At 41.6% G+C, this 23560-nt stretch overlaps 1 protein-coding gene across 1 annotated transcript in view; it reads left to right on the top strand.

Annotated features, from left to right (window-relative positions):
- The first annotated feature begins 8426 nt into the window (after positions 1 to 8426).
- The window catches only part of ppp2r3a (protein phosphatase 2, regulatory subunit B'', alpha), a 421139-nt gene continuing 406005 nt past the window's right edge, over positions 8427 to 23560 (top strand). Inside the window, exon 1 of the mRNA XM_041173201.1 lies at positions 8427 to 8744. The gene's annotated coding sequence lies outside the window, so the exon portion shown is untranslated. The remainder of the gene's footprint in view (positions 8745 to 23560) is intronic.

Raw genomic sequence — 23560 nt, 5'->3', positions numbered from 1 at the left:
TTTCTCCAATTTGCATGCCATTCTGTTGAGGGCTTCCAACAGCTCTGCATGACATTCCCCCACCTTCTGCTGACTCTCCAGGATGAATTGGAAGGCCAAATCCAGAGGATCTTCATCTGACTTGGACCTGACAGATGCCTCTTCCCCAACAATCTTCTGCGTGCTGAGGAGCTCGGCTGAACATGCCCGCTCCTGCTGCGGACACATGTACGTGCGGTGAATGCCAGATTGTGAACCCAAGCCTGCTCTAGATCTAGGTCCCACTGAGGTGTGTCGCTATGCTGGTGGAGGGTGTGGGTAGCGCTATGATGGGTCTTCAAAGCTGCTTATTTCCAGCTCTTCACTGGAGAATGTGTCCTCTTGGCTGGGGGTGTCAGTGAGGACCTGGATGGAGCTGAGGGTCTGGCTGGCTGAGGGTGTCAGTCACTTGGCAGAGCTCCCTGTGAACCAAGGTAGAGATAATTAGTGCATGCCAGCAGTCAAAAGCAGGAGAGACAGCACTCACAGTGGCATTGAGAGAGGGATGATATGGTGCAGGATCCTCACGTGGGTATTTGCTGCCAATTTCACCATCACCTCAGGCACAGTCCACGCCCTCACCAGTTAGTGCAATGGTACGCTCCTCAAAGTGAGTGAGGAGGCCTTTCATGGCAGGCCTGTAGTTTCTCAGATGCAGTTGATGCTTTATAGTTGAAGTGACGAGATTCTCAACAGGCTGTGAGGTTTCTCGTAGACTTGAATTACTAGGAGGTTGGTTCCCAGGTCACTTTAACCAGAACAGGTTGGGAAATTCTTCTCTCTGGAAGGATTTCTCATTTTCAAGGTACTGCTGTTTCTGACCTTGACTGCTTGGGTGACTTTTAGCTAGTTCAGTAACTTTTGGTGAAACTCTTTGTCTGCAAGCAGATTCTTTCTGGTTTTAAAAGCAGACAACAAAAATGGGTCCCTCATCAAGTGACTTCCACAAGTTCAAAGTCCTTTTTCTAAACAAAGGGCTGTGTGTTTGTTGATTCCCAATCATCATGTATTGTTGTTTAACACCTTGACATTCACCCAGCCTTGTTTGGATGAAGGGAAACAAAGAGTCATGTTGGCTGCAATTCTACAGTCCTTTTTTGTTGATCTACCCTTAAACAAAAGGATGGGCAGACTCCCCTGATGGCTGTGAATATCCATATTTAATTAGGTATTTGTTCAAGGCTTAGGACAGTTTGAAGCTCAAAATGCCAAAGGTGACATGATTTACAACGGCCATTTTAATAGTTTGTTTGTGTTCAATTTTAAAAGCGTTGGCTAAAAGCTCATAATATAGAGTCATAGAGTTTCCAGCACAAAAATAGGCCCTTCAACCCATTGTGTTTGTGCCTGCCTTCAAGCACCTATCTATTCCAATCCCATTTCTCAGCACTTGGCCCATAGCCCTGTATGCTATGGTATTTAAAGTGCTCATTTAAACACTTCTAAATGTTGTGATGGTTCCTGCCTCTACCACCCCCTCAGGCAGTGTGTTCCAGATTCCAACCACCCTTTGGGCAAAAACATTTTTCTTCAAATCTCCTATAAATCTCTTGCCCTTTACCTTAAATCTATTACCCCTGAAATAAAAACATAAAATTATGAAAATGCTCAGTGGGTAGGCAACAACATCTGTGGAGAGAGAAATCTTTTGTCCAGAATGATCATCAGATCAAATACCCTGATTAGCTGCAGTCAGCAAGATGCCAGGCACTATAGTCGTAAAGGCTGACACACCTATCAGGTATCAGATGTGGAGCAACAACCTATGCAAATGATGCCATGGAGTGGCACAGAGGATCATCTGTCTTACAGCCACCTAACACTGCACCACCTCCTCTTCACTCATCAGGGAGTTGGGTTTCAGACAGCACAATCACTTGCTTGCTTCTTAGGTTTCCTAATGCTTCAACTTTGCTCATTGTTTTTTCATCTGCTCCTCTTCTATCCTGAGCAAAGTTACGAATAGGCGAGCTTTTCCAAAGTGGTCATTTTTATCCCCATATTCTAATGCTTCCCTTAGAATTGTTAGCATCACTTAAAATGTCACACAGATCACTTTACAATCTCATTTTAACTAGCCCCCTCACAGGTCCAAATTTGTACTTGAAAGTTATGCACAATTTTGAGAAAAAAATGGCAAGGGAAAATTGGTTGCAAACATCACAATTCACTCCAGGCCAACAAAACAGCCAATAAACCTTTCAAGTGAAAACTGCATAACAGAAATGCTAAGCTGTAGGGTTATTGGGGTAGCTTTTGACTTTGATTGTATGAAATGGATGATAAGCAAATCCATCCATGGAGATAATAATCGGGAGACATGTAAAACAGGCCACTGATTCACTATTGCACAAAGTCATCAATCTACCCTAACAATGTAAAAATTAGCATCAGTTACAGTATTAAAAATTATGGTGAACTGGTATGAAGTCAAGTGTTGTATGATTGTAAGTGGTTGATATCTGCATTCATTTTTGCTTTGTATTGGAGATTGAGTGATGAAGGATTGTTTTAAGATCTGGTTGTCACTCTGGACTATAGTATTGCCTGGCAACACAGATGACAATAACTGTGCCTGACAACTTGATGCTGTATGCTGTCCGTTACCATGGAATTGAGAATGCATTGCTGTTTCCTGTTGGCAGGGAAAAATTACTGTTGCCTCTTCCACTGGAAGATTACATTTTACACACATGACGTGACATGTTTGCAAGTTCATAATTTTATGATAAATGAGTTCCTGTCAAGAGTTCTTGAAATAAGGGGAGAGATCACAGGTGCTGCTTTTAAAAAGGGACACTCCAACCCTGAAAATCAGAAACTTAGCCAGAATATTAAACTCCAGTCAGTTATAGGGGTTGTTAACATCAGCAGAACGAAACCAGATCTCATCAGGCCATCAACCCTGATTAACAGCAGCAATAACAGCAATATCCACCCCAGCAGTAACTTATGAACTCGCTGATGTGTCAGCAGTCATGATGACCAAGTGAATTAAATAATGTGCGAAGCATGTAGGATCGACTGCAGATTATGAAGATGCTCCACTGTCAGATCTTGGGATCAAAGGGATGGATTTTATTAAAACTAATTTCCTTTTACCATTCTAATTCTGAAGATTATGGATAAGGTTTCTTCCCTGCTTGCCACCACACATAACATTAGTGTCATGCCTGTGTAATAGCAATGCTATTGAGTGACACGCTAGAAAAAAGAAAATACTCAAATCTCCTGTTATAGATCATTCAGAGTTTTTAAACCACACAGATATGTTGTGGCTGGGGAGTGCAGGAATGGAATGCAGAGTTTCAGTATTATCTTACATGTTTTTACAGTGCCATTCAAATAAATCAACAACAATGTCAAATAGGTAGGATGTGCTGTAGCAACATTAATGCACTAGTACACAATAGATTTTCAAAATAAAACAAAAGCTCTGCTCGGAACAGAACTCAAGCAGCTTCTGTGTCATTTCTGACAGAATGTTTCTTTTAGGTCACATAATGCTCTTTAACTGGGGAGACAGTGGAATGGCCAAATGAATCCTAATGCCATGTATTGTCACTGCACATCATGAAGGTAGCTCCAAAGTACAGCATTAACATTTCCTCTGGTGATCTGTAACTCCATATCTCAACAGAAAATAAAATAAGCTTTTAGCACCGTGAGAGAGACATTTCGCCAGTACTGAAAAAGCACAAAATAGAGGCACCTTGTCTCTTCCTTACCTGAATTGCAGGCTTCAATCTCCTTCTGAGCTGGAAGGAAGCCAAAAGGAAACCCTCCAGCTTTGAAAGAGCACTTGCAATCCTTAGTTGAACAGCTAGTCTACCTTCTATCCAGTAATTGGGGAAAATCACTCTCAGGTGTCTGTTCCCCACACAGTGCAGGGTTGTGACACCCATTTGACCCCAACATTAGGATCCCAACCCAAAAGGCAAAATCCTGCCCCAGAGGTAACAAAGGCATCACGAGGGTTTCAAAGACAGATGAGCTAAGGAAGGGATGGATTTGGGCAATGTAGCAGAGGTGGAAAAAGGCAGTCTTAGTGATGATGTGGATATGTGCTCAGAAGATATCTTGAGGCCAAATATGACACTAAGGTTGCAAGTAGTCTGTTTCAGCCTCAGATAGTTACTATGGAGTGGGATTAGGAATTGATGTCTAGCAAATAGAGTTAACGATGGTGATCAAAGACAACAGCTTCAGTCTTCCCAATGATTAGTTGGAGAAAATTTCTGCTCATTCAGTCCTGGATGGCAGACAATTTTAAGGCAAATTTAAAGGGGTCAATCGTGGTGATGGTGAGTTAGAACTAGGCATCACTAGCATACATGTGCAAACTGGCACTGTGTTTTTGGATGATGTCATCAAGGGAGAATAGAGGTCTTAACAGGTGAGCTTCTAGCCATGATTAGATGAACTGTAGATTCATGTAATCATGTAATGCAGCTAGGTGAGTACAGCCCCACCCAGCCGGAGGACAGTGGGAAGAGGTGTTGGAGGAGAATAGTATGTTCAATCATGTCAAAGGCTGCAGAAAGGTCAAAAAGGACAAGGACAAATTTATCTTTGTTAAAGCCTCATAGGATGCAATTTATTACTTTAATAGACATTTTCATACTGTGACAGGGGAAAAACCTGAATTCGGGTATTCAAACATGGAGTTCTAAGAAAGATGAACCTGGATTTGGGAGGTGATAAAATGTTCAAGAAGTTTTGGGCAGTAGCTTGCAAGGGTTGTACTTTAAGAAGAAGAGAACAAGAACAGTACCTGAGGAGATATGAACCAATAATGATATCAACTAAAATGGGGGCTAGGGAGAGAAGTTGGGTGGTCGGCAGTTTATTGGATCTTGTGGACAAGATGAGCTTTGAGTGGGCATGAGGAGAGATGGAGAGAAACTAGAGAAAGATGTGAGTTCAGGTCTTGGCAGAGCGGAAGCTGACAGGAAGTTTGGCCTGTTGAGATAGCAAAGAGAGAGAAATCACAAAGTCTGCTGACAGGTTGTTCCAATCTTGGTAACAAAGAAGTTGATGAGCTCTAAGTACATTGTTGGAGGAGAAGAGAGAGGGATGATGGTTTTCAGCAGAAAGTTTACAGCAATGCAAAGAAGCTGGGGCTTATTTTTGCACAAGGATGGCCCTGGTATAGTGAGCAACTTTGGCAGATGAAAGCAGGACTCGATAATGCTTTATGTGATCTAGTCAGGTGGTGAATGGCTAAACCAGCTGTCCATTGTATCCATTCAAGTCTGCGCTCCTTGGAGTTAACAGTACTACAGAATCTTTACAATGCAGAAGGAGGCTAGTCAGCCCATCTAGTCTGCACTGGCTCTCTGAAAGAGCATTCCACCTAATCCCACTCCCCTGCCTTATCCCTGTAACCTTGCACATTCTTTCTTTTCAGATAGCAGCCCAATTCCCTTTTGAATATCTTGATCAAACATGCCTCCACCACTCTTTCATGAAATTCATTCCAAACTCCAGCCACCCTCTGGGTGAAAACATTTTCCCTCACATCACATTTACTCTTTTTGCCAATTATTTTGAATCTGTGCCCTCTAGTTCTTAATGTTCTCTTGAGTGGGAACAGTTTCTCACTATTTGCCCTGTCTATACCCCTCAGAATCTTGAATACCTCTATCAAGCCTCCTCTCAGCCTTTTTTTCTCCAAGGAAAACAGCTCCAACCTCTCCAATCTATCCTCATAGCTACAGTTCTTTATCCCTGGAATCACTCTTGTGAATCTCCTCTGTACTCACTCCAATGCCCACATCCTTCCACAAGTATAGGGCCCAGAACTGGACGCAGTACTCCAGATGAGGCCTATCTATACAAGTTCAACATGACCCTCCTTACTATTGTACTCAGTGCCCCTATTAATATAGCCTAAGATAGCCTAATTATCTGGCACTTGTCTAAGTGACTATTGATTTTATCCCGTATTATAGATTCCAGAAGTTTCCCTACCACTGAGGTCAAACTGACTGGTCTTGTAGTTGCCAGGTTTCACCCCTTTCACCCCTTTTTGAACAAGGGTGTAACATCTGCAATTCTCCGGTCCTCTGGCACCTCCCCTGTGTCTAAGGAAGACTGGAAGATTATCATTAGTGCCTCTGCAATTTCCACTCTCATTTCCCTCAGTGCCCGCGGATGCATCCCATCTGGTCCTGGTACCTTACTTATTTTAAGTAAAGATAACCTTTCCAACACTTCCTTCCTCTCAATTATCAGTTATTCTAGTGTGCCAGTTACCTCCTCTCTCACCTCGGCCTGGGTAGCATCTTCTTCCTTTGTAAAGACAGGTGCAAAGTACTTGTTCAACACCTCTGCCATTTCTCCAGCCTCCACATGCACGTCCCCTTTTTGTCCCTAACCGGCCCTACTCTTTCTTTTACCACTCTTTTACTATTTACATGCTTTTAAAAGACCTGAGATTCTCTTTTATGTTCACTGCCAGCCTCTTTTCATGCTCTCTCCTTGCTTTTCTTTTTAGTTTCTTCACTTCCCCTGTGGTCCTTCTATATTCAGCCTGACTCTCCATTGAGTTTTCTACCTGACATCCGTCATACGTGCACTTCGTCCTTTTCATCTTTACCTCTGTCTCTCTCGTCGTTCAGGGTGCTCTGGATTTATTTGTCCTACCTTTCCCCTTCAAGGGAATATACATTAAGGGAATGGAGGTGAGGGCTGTGCCAGGGGGAATGACTGGGCTGAGAACAGGTTTAATGGGGATCAAAGGTAGAGCTGAGGATGTGGTTTAGCAGATTGATAGATGCATAAATGTTGTGTTGAATGGAGGGCCAAAGACTAGACAGTTAGGATTTTGAAAGTGCAGTTGTAAGTGAATTGGGAGAGTTATTTCTTTTAACCAGGGCCACAGAGAAAGTAAGGTTGGGAAGTGGAAGGGGAATGTGGATGGAGAGTGATACCAGGAAGCGATCAAAAGTGGCCTTTATCTGTGAGTGATGGGAGTGGCAAGGTCAAGGAGGCCTCAGGACTACCTATTTAGTAGCTCCTCAAGTTATTCAGTGGCGAAGTGCACTATCTTGTTTGAAACTAAGCCATACAAACCAACAGAGTTCCGGATCCAACCAGAGGGTCTTTGCTGAATTTACTGATTTTTGGCCAGGAAATGTTTTACATGTCAGCTGTAGCTTAGTTGGTAGAACTCTCGCTTCTGAATTACAAGGTTCTATGTTCAAGTCTTGCTCCAGGGCTTGAACGTAAAAATCTAGCTGGATAATCCAGTGCAGTAAGCACTGCAATATGGGAGGTGCCATCTTTCAGATGATATCAAAACCCCATACTTCCTTCTCAGGTGGATGTAAGAGGTCCCATGGTGCCATTTTGAAGAAGAGCAACAGAGCTGTAAATTTTAAACCTCAGAACCAAGCAGAGATGACACTGCTTATATGTATTTAACAGGTTTTATTCCCAGTACCTTAAAATGTTTGCTCCATGCTTACAAATCTAGCTTACAGGAACTTCTCCAATTTGCTTATTTCCCTCTGTCTACACGTAGGCTTAACAATCAAGCACAGTGAGCATCAATAGTAAACAGACTCACATAATCAAACACTGATAAATTGAACCCTGCAGGGGTTATTCCTGGTGTCCAGACCAATTTATCCCTCAATCAACATCATAAAAAAACAGATTATCTGGTCACTATTACATTGCTGTTTGTGGGAGCTTGCTGAGTGCATGTTGGCTACCATGTTTCTTACATTACAGCAGTGACTAAACTTCAAAAGTACTTCACTGGATGTGAAGATAGACAACCAGAGGTCAAGAAAAGCAATGTATAAATGCAAGTCTGTCTTTTTACTCTTTCAGGGCTGTGTGGCCTCTTGGGTTAATCAAAAATAGAATCAGCCGTAATTCTAATTCCAAATCATTGACGAATGGCATCCACTGACAAATATGCATGGGGTGACATCAGGTCAGAGGCGTGGACTCCCGCTGACCTCTCCCCACCCCACCCCCCATCTTAACTGGTCTGGTGGCACTCACCATTTAGCTTTTCACCTGAGGATTGAGTTACCAGGTACTAGCCAACAGCAGTAGTCCCATCTTCCACTAAGCCCAGGAAAAGTGCGAAGAAAATTTCAAGCGAAATTACAAATTATTTGACATATCTTGACTTACAAAAGAGATTTTTTTCTTCATATTACTTGTATTCTTTCTGAAAGCAGATGTCATATTGCCGCAGAGTTAAAAAAAAAACCTCATCCATGCACACTGCTTTTGATTTGATCTGCTGAAAGCCATTTTTAGAATATGTTTATAATAGATCAGCCTAAACTGGTTTTTAAATCCTAGTGTGTACAATTGTATCTCCAGCCAAGTCATGTGCTACTCTCAGTGTCGCTCCAAAGTTTCCAGACTCCGATTGGCTGTCATTAACTCCCCCAGAGGTCCCCCTCCAACACCACCACAATCCAGAGTTCCTCTGAGAGCTCTCCTCTACGGCATCTGCCTGCTGTCAATGACTCTCACAGTTAGAATGGAATAACTTAAAGAGTTTCAGCAGTGTTATGTAGTCGGCTCGCAGAGGTTGTCAGTGGAAGTCTGTTCCTCCCTTTTTTACAGACACCTCACCCAGAAAAGAAAGTAAAAGTCCCGAGACAACAGCAGGGGCTGTCTCAAGTCTTTTCTCTTTTATAAAACTGTGGTCCCTCCATCAACTGAGCAGGACGAATATCACTGAAAGTTAAAGGGTATGTGGACTATGCTTATTTATGTTTTCTGCACATTTTCCTTGATAATTACCTCAGGCTTGAGTGCTGGTGACTGATTTATCAAAATGAATTGGAGCAGCAGTGCTGCTTTGCTTGTACTTATTGTACCCATGAAGAAATCCTTTTGTGAAAATCTGTGTTAAAGAGGGTTCCCTGTGGCATGACATTTATATCTATTGCTCCAGGCTTGTTTTGTGTTTAGGTAATGGAGAAAATGAAGTTAGAAGATGTAGGACCTCAATGGTAGAGTTAGAGGAGAGAGAGGTGTCTAGTTTTCTGATTTCTAAAGATATAATCAAATAATCTTAATTATACTTTTTGCTCATGATTGTACTGTAGTTGTGTGTTGAATCCTGTCTATGTTTTCTTTCACATCGAAGTGCTATTATCACAGTATTGTAGTAACAAGTTTAGTACTGAGCTATGAACAGTATTGAAGTTGGTCTGACGATCTGATTTGAAAACAATTCTATCCACATGCATGGGTATGTTTCTAAGTCTGCTCCAGTTATTTGTCTAATGCAGGGATTTTGCGCTGGTGTCACCTTAAGCATGGATCTGCCTACTAACACACATAGTGCTGTCGAGTCTGTTTTTGCTGTGTCACGCAGAGAGCTATCTCCATTTACACAATATAGTTACAGCAACAACCCATAAACAAGTGTAGCTGATGTTCAGCTGCAGCAAATTATGTTATATAGGATAGTGAGCAGAATCCACGTGATCCAGGTTCTTGTTCCCCTACAGCATGCACACAGTAATATTGTGCAGTGAATTTTTTATGTATATATTTATAGAATAATTGAACACCTAGTTACTAGACTGTAACTTAATCGAGGGAGTTCAGATGGCATCATAAAAAGCAACAGTGTTGCCCAAGCAGTTTATAAATGTTATCTGAAACCCTTACTAAAGTCCTAGTATTAGCCTTTACCTGACTCCCCGGTATCTGATTTTAAAGGGACACTGACTCCATTTAAAAGACTTTCCCATTTGTTTAGAACCCCACATCAAAAGGCACCAGCAGGACACTTTTTGGTGACGTGCTCTGACTCAATTTCCAAAACATTATTTTATGGTGACAATGCCCCTTTAACAATCATGTGGAACATTACCTTTTATTATTTGTTGAAACTTCCATTTTCTCCCTTGTGCCTTAAATGAATGTCATTCACAGAAATGTATTGTATTGTACTTTCATTCTTCTAGGTTTATTGAGAAAATGATTTGCAGTTCACTTTGGGATAAATTGCACGTGCAATACATATAATAAAGGGCTATCTGCAGACTGCTGAGATTTGCCTTTATATTAATGTCATCAGCATTAAATCTGTGTCAAATTTTCCTGGCTGGCTCATTAACCATGTACCAATACCTTCACTCTTAATTCTAAAACATAAGCTAGTTCAGGATGCTTCAATTGTCGGGGACATTGGCCTTCAGTTGCAATCTGTTTTGCCATTTGCGTTGTATCTGCTGGTGCCACATCCTTGTGTATGTCTGTAGATCCTAGTGGTTGTAATGGTGTCTGAAGGACGTGTGAGGAGGGAGTTACTGCATGTGGGAGGAGCTGCTTGCAGAGCTCCAAAGGTCGTGGTAATTAGATTCTGTTGAATCTCTCTGAGGAAATGCCTGAGAGGAATTAATTACATATTGTAGTTATAAGAAAGTAGTTTCATAGAGAGAATGCCTGTTTTGATTAATAACTCTAGGGCAATGCTGTTCACATTATCACACTGGCTCAGTGCAGGGTTGGTACAGAGCAGAGTGCAGGGAGCTTCTGTTGTGCTTTTTCCATAAGCTCCTATGCCTGTGACCAGTGCCTGCTTCTTCCTATTTAATTCAAATACTTTGTGAGATTAATTTGAAGGGAAAAGACTTAAAAGACATTATAAAACTAAATGTCCTTTTGGCAGGGGATCAAGTCTCAGCAAGATCATACCTGCATCAGGGAAGTTTTAACTTTGGTGCCTCAGGATACAATGCAACAAAAAATACTAGGTGAGGTTCACTAATTGGATTCTGTCAAACAATCACTCTGCAGTGTAACTTCTCATGCTGGATTTTACATTGGAATTTGTGATAAGGGTTGCAAAAGAATTAGCACAAGAATGACGACAGTGAATTTTACAAAGGCAATGAGAAAAGAAGTTGAGAAGAAGTGAAGCAAGCAGTGGAAAATGCTGGAACACATAGAATTAAGTAGTTTTTAACAGCACAGAAACAGGCCATTCAGCCCACAAGTCCATGCCAGCATTTAAGCTCCAGACGAACCACCTTGCACCATATTTCATCTCACCCTATCAACAGTTAGCAGTTCAGGCAGAGGCAACAGGCAGGTTGATGTTTATGGGTGAGGGCGCTTTGTCAAAAACTGAAAATTTCAGAAAATGTGAGTTTAGGACTGTGTCCAGCTTTACTGGTGTCACTGAATGCGTTCTGATGGTAAGAGAAAGCAATGGGAGTGTAGCTAATTTCATTTCAGGCCATCTAAGGGAAATCAATAAAGGATATTAGTTACCCTGGAAGTGTCCTTGTTTAGAAACTTAGCTTGGAACCAAAATATGCCAGAAGTCGGAGGAATGATGGCTCGGTATGTCGGTCTGAGGCATGAGTTAAATCTGGCCTTCACTTAAAAGCTGCCAGTTCTCATACAACACAGAGCTGAAGCAGGTTGAGCCCAGGGGAAAGGGAGAGAGACAATGAGCAGAGGTCCACAAAGCTGTTGACAGTTGACTGAAGTCATTTTGTCAGCTGAGGTGGGAGCTCACTCTCTGAGTCCCCTGGGCTGATTTAAAAAGAAACTGTGGTTAGGCCATTCAATGCTCAGTACATGTGCCCTCAGCATGCAAATACCTGAGTTTTAATCAGCACCTTAAAACCAGTGCAAGACTTTACTTTTTATCTATAATCAGCCATATGTGTGTTGTAAGTGACCAGGCTACTCTACTATTTACAGGCCTGCCCAAATATCATAGCACAGGCCTTTGGCATGAACAGGGTGGCTGAGGGTTGAATTCCGCTGCAAGTGAACCGCATTTAGGTCACTACCTGTTCAAAAAGCCAAAGAAGCATTGGAAATTAGTCAAAGAAGGGCATAAGAATGATATTGGCTCAATAATTAAAGAGGCATTAAGGGAACTAATTCCCTCAAAACAAAGAACAGTGAAGGCACAAGGGTGGCACAGTCTTAGATTTTTAAACCAAGCAGGAATCAGCTGGGTGGATGTGAGGAAGTGATTTGTGTGGAAAAAGAGAAATGGGGGGGGTGTGATTATAAGCTGTGGAAGTCTCAGCCTCAACCTAACTTCAGAAGTAGCTACTTCCCACTTAAAGCTATCTGCATGTTGTAGCCTGACACTTGGCTTCAGAATGATCATTGACAGTCACAGGAAATGAAGTGGAATATCTGATATCTTGAGTCTCCCTCTGTTAAGGGACACAGATTAATGCAAAAATGTTCTGGATTGCTGGCTTCAATTACTAGCTGTGCTCTATCACAGCAATTTCCAAGATGGACAAATTAGAATATATTGTTTTTCTTTGTTGCATTGGTTTATGAAAACATGGAGAAATAAATGGAAATGAAATTTCTATTAGGAAACCCAACTTTTCTCATGGTATCCCTGAAATTGGTCAGTCTAAGGTTTAAAGATCACCACTCCACAAAATTATAATTTAGGTTTCTAAGGATCATGATCCCTGAATGGAACGCTTAACTTTCCATTACATTATTGAACAGTTTGCATAGGATAATAACATACAATTACGCTACCTTTGGGTCTGCTGAGTAAGTGTGCTGTAAAATGTAAGGTCTGGTGATGGCATGTGGCAAGACAACATCACAGTAATGGCTTTTCAGTTTGACATGACCTTGTTGTAACCTGGCCACAAATAAGAGATTTCAAATTAATCAACCTTCAAAGGAAAACCAAGGGTTAACTTTCGAACTGACCACCAGGATGTAAAAGTGGTCTTGCTGATCAGCTGTCCATTTTACAGCTGAACAGCAAGTTAAAAATTTACACCTAAACCATAGTCATAACATAGAATTGGGTGATGTCAAATTTGAAGAAGACGTACAGTTAATATAGCACCTTCCATGACCACAGGACATCCCAATGCTTTACAGCCAATTTCATACTTGTGGAGTGTAGTCAATTATGTAATGTAGCTAGTAGACAGAATTATATGAAGCTTGCCCGACTTTGCAAAATAAACTTCTATCATTATGGATGTTAAAGTTGTGAAATAGTTATGTAACTGAGGACAGAAAATGTTCCTGTTAAGTGTATCTTGTCAGTAAAAACAAATAGTCAGGCCTTTGAATTATATTCACATGTAACTTAAAGTTTATTAATAAAACTGTTGGAAAAATTGCGGCGTCAAAACTTCCTCTCTAACTCAGGAATTGCTTGCAGCAGAAACTTCCTGTCCTTGATTGCATAGTCATTTAACCAACAGTGATGAAGAATGATGCTGGCCTGCTGGATAGATTTTATTCAAAGGTGTGCAATCCCTTGCCCCAGCAGCATCAGTATGCAGAACGGTAGCATCTCTCAGCTTGCTGCAGAGCCCAGAGGTATCTTACTGGACATTGTCAAAAGACCAAACAATATAGACTTGATTAGAAGTTTGAAAGGTGATTGTGAAGTCAGTACTCATTAAATAATGATGTGCCACAAACACATAAAATAAAACATCACTGTTGGAGATATTATTCAATGATATTCACAATATCCATAGCTGGTGCCAACCAAGATTTAACTGAAAACCTGTGGATGATTGAATGGGCCAACATGAAATCAAAATTTGCAACTTGTGGTGCAGTTCGAGTATAACCCTAATTGAAAACCTCTTAAATGAATAGCAATTAACTGGCTGTAATCCACTCTCTGAAATCATCTCAGAATCCTGCCTGGATAAAAGCAAAATGAGGAAAATTTTTGGCAATTCTGGTCTTAAATGATTCAACTTAAAAATGTTGACATAGGAAACGTAAGTGTTTTTTTTTTAGCATATTTGGCTTTTCTGTCCAACCTTTCCTGGCATTGACTTGTTGGGTACAATCCTACTGATCCATCACCTAGCCACCCCACACCCCCCTTTATGCTTAAATCTGGACAGCAAATCCCTGCTTAATCTGATCCTGTCCTCACCCAATGCACATCTGAATACGCCTTCCAGTAGTATTAATTGATGAAGAATGAGATGCCTGATTTGATTTTTCCCTCAATAGCCCTGAGGTGCTGAGGAAATTGTGCTGCCTGCTGGAGAATGACTAATTCTGCACAGATCAGTAATAATACTGGAGACTTTCCTAAGCTGTTTGGCGCTGTAATAGGTAAAATATTACATTTAATAACTGAGACATTTGGAAAGCTTAGCATTGATTTTTTATTGAGTACAACATGTGTGGTTAAGCAGCAAAAGTTCTAGTGAAAATGGAATGTCTCTGTCCTATAATATGTTTGTTGGTCTCTTGACCATGTCTGCAGTAATGTTCAATGAGTAGTAATAATGTATGAAATAACTTGCGTATATAGCTGCCTCAGTATGAGTAATACAGGGCATGATATATTATTTTATATCTCTCCACTGGCAAAACTCAGCAGGTCTAATAGCATCTGTGGAGAAAAAAAACAGAGTTAACATTTCGAGTCCGTATGAATCTTTTTCAGTGCATTATGTTAGTTAGGTACTGCAGTCAAGTCAATAGGTAAGGAATATGTCAGTCAATCAGAAGTGAGGAAAAGGGGCTCTGTATTGTACAAAAGCTGTGCAGCTACCAGAGACCAGTCGTGTTTGTGTTTCCTTACTATACTAACATCTAAGATTAAAGCTACTTGTGTTTGGTTAGCTGTTTAAACATGCTGAGTGACAAGAACCACTAAGGCCGAAGCTGTTAGAATGTATATGCATAAATGACCAATTGTAGCAATAATTCATTGTAAAGAAATAGAGTGACCATTTGGATAGCTACACTGTTGATGTTATACCACAGTAGCATCAACAATATGTTAGTTCACTTTTACCTATGTTGATAGATTGTGTGTACCATGGAATGGTCTTTTTTTCAGCTAGCAGCGGATTTGCCAAACTCATAAATTCCGTTTAAAGAAGAGCAGTTAAGAGAAAAAATTAAGATTAGCTGAGAAATAGGTGGACACAGTGGGTGGAATTTTCCATGCCTGCGGGTGTTGGGTGTCATGGTGTGAGCAGACAATATAGCGGAAAGGCCAAAAATCGGTTTCACAACATCATGAAACTAGTTTTCAATCGTCCACTCTGCCAATCAATGGCGGGCCGCATTTCCCACGGTCAGACATCAGGAACTTAATTGTAATACATCTATATCTCATTATAAGCCCAGCTTGTCGGAATCATCCCCCACATCAAATTTACCACCCACAGCGGTGAGAAAATGGGGCAGTGCAGAACACGTCCTGCCAAGAGTGAAATGCAAAAGTCAGGACCTACTACCGGGGCTTTGCTCACATCGTGGACATCTGAGGAGCAGAAGACGCTGAAGCCCGACAGCAACAGGACCCGGGAGGAACTTCCATCGCATGCTGGGTGGATTCTGATGGACATGGCCCTGCCACAAAATAGCTCATGGAAGGTGAGGGTCTGCTTTGGGACGTCAATGTCTTGGCCATGGTCTGTTACGGATGATCATCGAGGTTGGGGGAGAGGAAGGTCCAGCTGTAAGTGGGAGAGGAAGATGTACAGGGGGTGATGGGAGAGGAAGGCCAAGGTTCGATGGGAAAGGAATGTGTGTCAGTGAGGGCGTGAGGTTGGGAGGGGGAGAGAACGAAGGCGTTGGGGGGTGAGGTTGGTAGGAGGGGAGGAGGGGGTAATGGGGAGAGTACGACAGCTGGGGAGTTAGGTATAAGGGGGGAGGAAATTGTAAACGAAGGAGTTGGGACAGGGGAAGGAGTCCAGAGAAGGGAAGGAGTCCAGAGAGGGGAAGGATTACAGGGGGAGGAAGGAGTCCTGGGGTGGGGGGATGGGGTGGGGTGGGGGGGGTGGGGCGGGGGGGTGGTGTGGTGTGGGGAGGAAGGAATAAGGGTGGAGGAGGGGGGAAGGATTCCGAAAGGTTAAAGAAGTAAGGCCGGAGGGAGAAGTAAGGGTGGAGAAAAGAGTCAGGAAAGGGGAAGGAGTCCATGGGGGAAGAAGAATTCCGCGGGGAGGAGGAGCTCGGGGGAGGAGTTCCAAGGGGGTAAGGAGTCTGGAGAGTGGGGTGTGTGGCTGCACTTTAAATATGGTGGTCAGCATGAGGAAGTGGAGAGGTGATAGCATGGTGGGCGAATGAGAGCCCACCTGTCATGGAAATGGCATGTTTCCTGGGAATGCATGATTAATGAGGCAGTGTTGTGGCCAGTGTGTAAAACATTCATTTTCCTGCCCACTACCGCACTTAGTGCAAATCTGGGACGATTCCACCCAATGGGCTGATGAATGAGACTAGCACTTCTTCAGTTTGCTACATGTCTCGAAAGATTATCTGCAAATTTTAGAAGTTTCAAAAAGGAATGTAATTACTGCAGAAGCTCTTTTTTTTTAATTCATTCACGGGATATGGGCTTCACTGGCTGGGCCAACATTTATTGCCCATCCTTAGTTGCCCTTGAGAAGGTGGTGGTGAGCTGCCTTCTTGAACTGCTGCAGTCCATGTGGTGTGGGTACACCCACAGTGCTGTTAAGGAAGGGAGTTCCAGGATTTTAACCCAGCAACAGTGAAGGAACAGCGATATATTTACAAGTCAGGATGGTGAGTGACTTGGAGGGGAACATAGAAACATAGAACATAGAAACTAGGAGCAGGAGTAGGCTATTCGGCCTTTTGAGCCTGCTCCACCATTCAGTATGATCATGGCTGATCATCCAACTCAGTAACCTGCTCCCGCTTTCTCCCCATACTCTTTGATCCCTTTCGCCCCAAGAGTTATATCTAACTCCTTCTTGAAAGCATACAATGTTTTGATCTCAACTATTTTCTGTGGTTACAAATTCCACAGGCTCACCACTCTCTGGGTGAAGAAATTTCTCCTCATCTCAGTCCTAAATGGTCTACCCCATATCCTCAGACTGTGACCCCTGGTTCTGGACAACCCCACCATCGGGAACATGCTTCCTACATCTACCCTGTCTAGTCCTGTTAGAATTTTATAGCTTTCTATGAGATCCTCCCTCATTCTTCCGAACTCCAGCGAATATAATCCTAATCGACTCAATCTCTCCTCATTTGTCAGTCCCGCCATCCCAGAAATCAGTCGGGTAAACCTTCACTGCACTCCCTCTATAGCAAGTACATCCTTCCTCAGATAAGGAAACCAAAACTGCACACAATATTCCAGGTGTGGTCTCACCAAGGCCCTGTACAATTGCAGCAAGATATCCCTGTTCCTGTACTCGAATCCTTTGGCTATGAAGGCCAACATACCATTTGCCTTCTTTACCGCCTGCTACACCTGCATGCTTACCTTCAGCAGCTGGTGTACAAGGACACCCAGGTCTCGTTGCACATTCCCCTCTCTCAATTTATAGCCATTCAGATAATAATCTGCCTTCCTGTTTTTGCTACCAAAATGGATAACCTCACATTTATCCACATTATACTGCATCTGCCATGCATTTGCCCACTCACTCAGCTTGTCGAAATCACACTGAACCATCTCTGCATCCTCCTCACAGCTCACCCCCCCACCCAGCTTTGTGTCATCTGCAAATTTGGAGCTATTACACTTAATTCCCTCATCTAAATCATTAATATATATTGTGAATAAGTGGGGTCCCAGCACCGATCCCTGCGGTATCCCACTAGTCACTGCCTGCCATTCAGAAAAAGGCTCGTTTATTCCTACTCTTTGTTTCCTGTCTGCCAACCAGTTTTCTATCCATCTCAATACACTATCCCCATTCCCATACACTTTAATTTTACATGCCAGTCTCTTATGTGGGAACTTCCAGGTGGTGGTATTCCCATCTATCTGCTGTCCTTATCCTTTTAGATGGTAATGGTCATGAGTTTGGAAGGTGCTGTCGAAGGAGCCTCGGTGAATTCCTGCAATGCATCTTGTAGATGGTGCACACTGCTGTTATTGTGTACAGGTCATGGACGGTGGTGGTAGTGAATGTCTGTGGATGCTGTGCCGATCAAGCAAACTGCTTTGTTCTGGATGGTTTCGAGCTTCCTGAGTGTTGTGGAAGCTGCACTCATCCAGGCAAGTGGGAAGTATTCCACCACAGTCCTGACTTGTGCCTTGTAGTTGATGGATAGGCTTTGGGAAGTCAGGAGGTGAGTTACTCATCGCACGATTCCTAGCCTCTGACCTGCTCTTGTCGCCATAGTATTTATATGGCTAGTCCAGTTCAGTTTCTGTTTAATGGTAACCCCCAGGATTTTGACAGTGGGGAATTCAGTGATGGTAACGCCATTGAACATCAAGGGGCGATGGTTGGATTCTCTCTTGTTGGTGATGGTCATTGTCTGTGTGGCGTGAATGTTACTTGCCACTTGTCAGCCCAAGTCTGGATATTGTCCAGGTCTTGCCGCATTTGGACATGGGCTGCTTCAGTATCTAATCCTGTTGGCCTGTTTATTTCACTCTGTTTATTTCACTCTGCATCTGGGCCACAAATGTAGATCTCAGAAAGTTATCTAGCAAAACATGACCAATCTCCAGACTGGAATATTATACAATGTAGATGCAACATTCATTTGTCAACAATACAACTTCAATAGACTTCTGAACAATTCAACAGAAATCTTGGATACCTCTATTATTACCGTAATTTAGTAGCAATTAAGGTTGCTGCACTACTACCTCAACATTTTACCAGCATTTTAAATAGCATAACATATTTGCAAATGCTAAAAAACTGTAGAACATTATCAGAGAATCATAAAATCTTGCAGCATGGATGGAGGCCATTTGAATCATTGTACCTGTTCTGGCTTATTGAAAGGGCTATCCAATTAGTCCCACTCATCAGCTCTTTCCCCATAGCATTGCAACACTTTTCTTTTCAATATATATCTAACTCCCTCTATAATTATTGAATCTGCTTCCGCCATTCTTTCAGATGAAGTAATCCAAATCATCATAATTCAGCGTAAAAAAAATCCTTATTTCCTTTCCAATTATTTAGTCAATTAGCTTAAATCTGTTTGTCTTTGGTTGCTGACCTTTCTATAAGTGGAGATAATTTTTCTGTATATGCTCGATCAGAAGTCCTCATAATTTTCTCAAATTTCTCTTAAATCTCCCTTTAATCTTTGATGTTTGAAGGACAACAATCCCAACTTTTCTAGCCCTTCTATATAACTAATGTCCCTCATCCCTTCTGTTGAGTTACTCAAAGATTTGTTTCCTCAATCAGGCGCTGTCAATGAAGAGTAGCGCTCACCAGGAATGCTGATCGAGAAATTGTGGGCCTATAGATCTTGATTTTCTAACCATTTAAATGAATGGCTGCCAAAATTAGGGATCACAAGCCTGCCTTGACCAGTATTTTTTCTGAGAGATGCCTTCAAGTTTCTCTGCCGAAAACTTCATGATTACTAAGAATGCATCTTAAATGCAGAAATATTTATTATTTCTTAGTTGATAGTCTTGATTAATTTTATGGTAAAAATTAAATTCTATACTAAGTTATATCCCTGTTATAAGTTTTTACTTTTAAATTTATACTTTTGCTGCATTTTAACGGTCATTAAGATGAAAGGAAGTCAAATATTCCATTGCTGGAAATTTGTTTTTGTATTTGTCCTGGGGATGTATGTGACAGCAAGGATGCATTTATAGCCCCACCTTAGTTATCCTGAGAAGGTAGTTTGGAGCCTGGTCCCTCAACTGTTGTGGCCCCTTTTGCTGGTGTTCCATAATGGTGATAAGTAGACAGTTCTAGTGTACTGGCCCAGTGACAAACTTGTAATTTTATGATAGAAAAAGAAAGTTAGCTTGATTTTCATTATGCTAATAATAATGTGAAAGAGTTGTAAAAACAGAAACAGCTGGGAATACTCAGCCGGTCTGGCAGCATCTACAGTGAGACAGAATTAACTGTGCATGTCGCTGACCTCTTGTCAGAAGAAGTTACAATGAATGAGGTGGTGACACAATTGGAGTCATTTTAACTTAACCCACCTGACTGGAGGAAAGCAGGTTTGGATTATTTTACACCATATCCAATTATACTTTGCATCAAAGTCAAATGGGGTGGTATGCAAACAGGTGTCCAGCCTGAACTGCTTCATTCCCTCCAGGCTAAAATTTGGGCAAAATTAATCACAAGTATGACCCTGACTTTCCTGTCACTTGTCATTTTAATTCTCCACTTTGCTCTGACTCTGGCCTTCCTGTCCTCGGCCTGCTACAATGTTCAAATAAAGCTCAACTCAAGCTCGAGGAATTCTATCTCATTTTTCGACTTGACCCTGGACAGCCTTATGGACTCAACAGTGAATTCAACAATTTTAGTCATAACATTTGCCTCCATTTTGTTTCTTTTTTTGCTGTCGGTTTTTCTTGTTTCTTTCTTCATTCCTTCATTTTGGATTCAGGTGGCTGTTATCCAGCCATTTGCTCCTCACCGGGGCACATCTTTTGCTTCTTCCCTTTACCCATTACCACAAAACCTTTTGTCATTTAATCTCTCCTGCCCTCCACTCTATCACAGACTTTCCCTTCTGTTCTTCCTCCCCCTCCCCCTTTTCACTTTCTCAAAACCTATTGCTTTTCTATATTTCCTCAGTGGTGATGAAGGGTCATCACAGCCTGAAATGTTAACTCTGTTTCTTTCCACACTTGCTGCCTGACCTGTTGACCATTTGCAGCATTTCCCTGTTTTAAATCAGCATCTGCAATATTTTTCTTTTGTATATTCCAGGCTAATGGATTAGTGTGCCAATGGGTATTACCATGACATAATAGCATATTATCCACTATACGAGTATCAGGTTCATACATAACACTTCAGGTATTTCAACAGAGCTTAAAATATTAAAACTCTTTCTGTGGATTTCAGGTGATAACAAGGCAGGTAAATGAAGGCAAAATACTCTTTTAGGTAAAATTTATTACAGTGCATGTTGAGGCTTTTACAATGGACACATGCTAACTCCCCAGTCACCACTACCGCTTTCCAGATTTTTCCACTGGAAGATGTCATGGGGCAGAGAATGCGCCTGCCCAAATATCTCAAATGGCAGAGTAATAGTATCCAGTGTGATTCCCTGAGAACACCAGTGCATTCCTAGTCTCCAGGCTGATAGGACTGTTTGTGGGGTTTGGGTGGAGGGTGGGACCACTGCCTGCAGACCACTGATTGTGTACGAAAAATGGAAATCATTGTCATGTGTGTAAACCTATGTGGCTTTAGAAATAACTCACTGTGTTCCATTCATTCAGAGAGATTGTTTTAGATGGGATAAATTAATGAGTTAAGTGGACATTTGACACAGAAGTCACCTGATTTCGTACTGACTCAACAAAGGAGAGGAAGATCTCAGGTTTAGTGTGTGATCTCAGTTAGGATCAACTTGTGGGCTTCACAACAATTGGCGCTGAATCCCCAACAGAGACAAACATTAGGCAGGGAATTAAGATAAGGGCAAGAAAGTGGTGGTAGACCTCACTATCCCATTCCCTCATTGTTTCCATTGCTATCCCACGTGATTTTGGTGTAGGATGGTGGAGGAAAATCCAAGCCTTTAAGTACCTGCAAACACTGGCTTAGCCAACTTGCATGCCAGAATGCCAGCTTCTCAAGGACAATTATGGGTGGGCAGTAAATGCTGGCCTTGCCAGCGCCACCTGTGAATGAACAAAAAGGAACAGTCACCTAGGCTCACACACAAGAATGGTCACTTTTGCAAAGGGATGCCAGCTTCAGCAAACATTACTTCAGGACGGACTTTACTCTTAGGAGAAGAGGAAGAAAATTGGGAGTAAAACATATTGGGCATTACTCAATATTGCCTATTGAATACCTATACTGATCTTCATGGTATATAGAACGTGTGGCACAACTCGACATAGTTTAATACCATATTGTTGGACAGGCAAGATTTTCTGGCACAATTGGCCTCAATAATGTAGTCTATGGGTTTTATTTAAATAACAGTACAGTAGTTTCCTGCAATTTCCTATGAGCCTTTTCATTACTCCACACAAAAGCTCCAATTAAGTTACATAGATCCTGTTGTTAAAATCTTTTGAATGTTGTCTTTGAGAAAAACTGGATATTTTCCTCCTAAAAGGTTGTTGAAAGGACACTATCCTGATTATTGTGGAGGGAGCACTGCAAAACAGTTGGACATTTGGCCTCAATGTGGAAAAACATGCCTGCAATGCTTTCTTGATTAATTTCAATACAACCTGTGTCGTTGGATTGCAGTTTTTGACAAAGCAAGAAAGAAAAGATAGTTTCCTATGCATTCTCTTGTGCTGCATCTATTTTTCAGATGATGAAACATCCAATATGGGGTGTGTGCTCATTCCACACCAGAAGCACACTGAATGACATGTTGGTTAAGGTGCCCTGTAGGCACCCACAGTGCCCTTCTAAAACTAATCTTGGGCTCATTGCCTGTGCATATTGGGGACTGAGTACTTTTCTCAGGCACCTTTTCAACATCATGTGATTAATTTTCTCAGGTTCACAGTAGCCAAACCTGCGATCTTTAAAGAGAACAATGGAGGCTGCCACCTAAAAACTAAGTGCATTTGTTTTTAGTTATCTAAATGTGGACCAAGAGCATGCTCCAAGAATGCTCCTCATAGCTTCACATGCTTTCCTCCCATTCCAGACCCATTATTCTTCATTCACACCGCAGTTTAAAATCAAGGCTTAAATCATGTTTGCTCATCTGAATCAATGCTACCATGGTACTAGCCCAAAGATTCATGTTGTTAACACTAAAATTAATTCAGAATGGTTATATCATCCAGGATAGACAGCATATTCTGGAGATTGGATTTGAATTTATCAAAGGCCTCAAAAATCCAGTGCAATTACAGCACTATATTTTGCCACATGGAAGCCATGTTTCCTTTTAACCTGAATTGATGTTTTGAAATGATTCTTGTCTTAAAATCATGACATTTATATTGTCTCTATCTTGTGAAGGTAAGTGAAGATGAGGAGGGAGATAACCCAGGAGAACCATTGCGATCTTTACCAGGGTGACATCAAGGTGTTTTGTTATGTCAACATTTCATCTATTCTTTAACAACTGAAATATTTAACAAAATTGGTTAAGAAAATGATTCCTTTTTATATGACCAATACTCTAGATAATGTATAAATCAAGAGGAAGAAGATTATAGCTGACGTGCTGCAGCCTTCACTCCAATTGATGGATTTTTGGCAAAATTAATTTAGTATCATTTGTTTGGGGACATGTTCTGTCAACCTATTTTTGTTACAACTTCAAAATATAAGTTCTTTAGTTTACAGTCAGAAAATAAGCTACCCGAAGGTAAGGTTTGAAATTTAGCATTTTTAAAGGCAATCTCCATCTTGGATTTATTAAAATAATGAAGTTTTTTTTAAGTAAGAATGAAATCTTTAGGTTCGATTATGCAGAATGATTTAAAACTAGTGATTGAAATTTCCATTTGCCTTAGATACGGGGCAGAATTTTACGGCCCCATTTTGGCAGGGACAGGGCTGTAAAATGCGGCGAGACATTATAAACCCCATTGACGACAGTGGGAACGTAAAATCTCACTGTTCTAAAATTCTGCCCCATGTGATACAATTTACATTTCCAAATGATACAGTGG

Source organism: Carcharodon carcharias, chromosome 2, assembly GCF_017639515.1.
Source record: "Carcharodon carcharias isolate sCarCar2 chromosome 2, sCarCar2.pri, whole genome shotgun sequence".
Taxonomy (NCBI): Eukaryota; Metazoa; Chordata; class Chondrichthyes; order Lamniformes; family Lamnidae; genus Carcharodon; species Carcharodon carcharias.
This window is presented reverse-complemented; position numbering and strand designations above follow the sequence as displayed.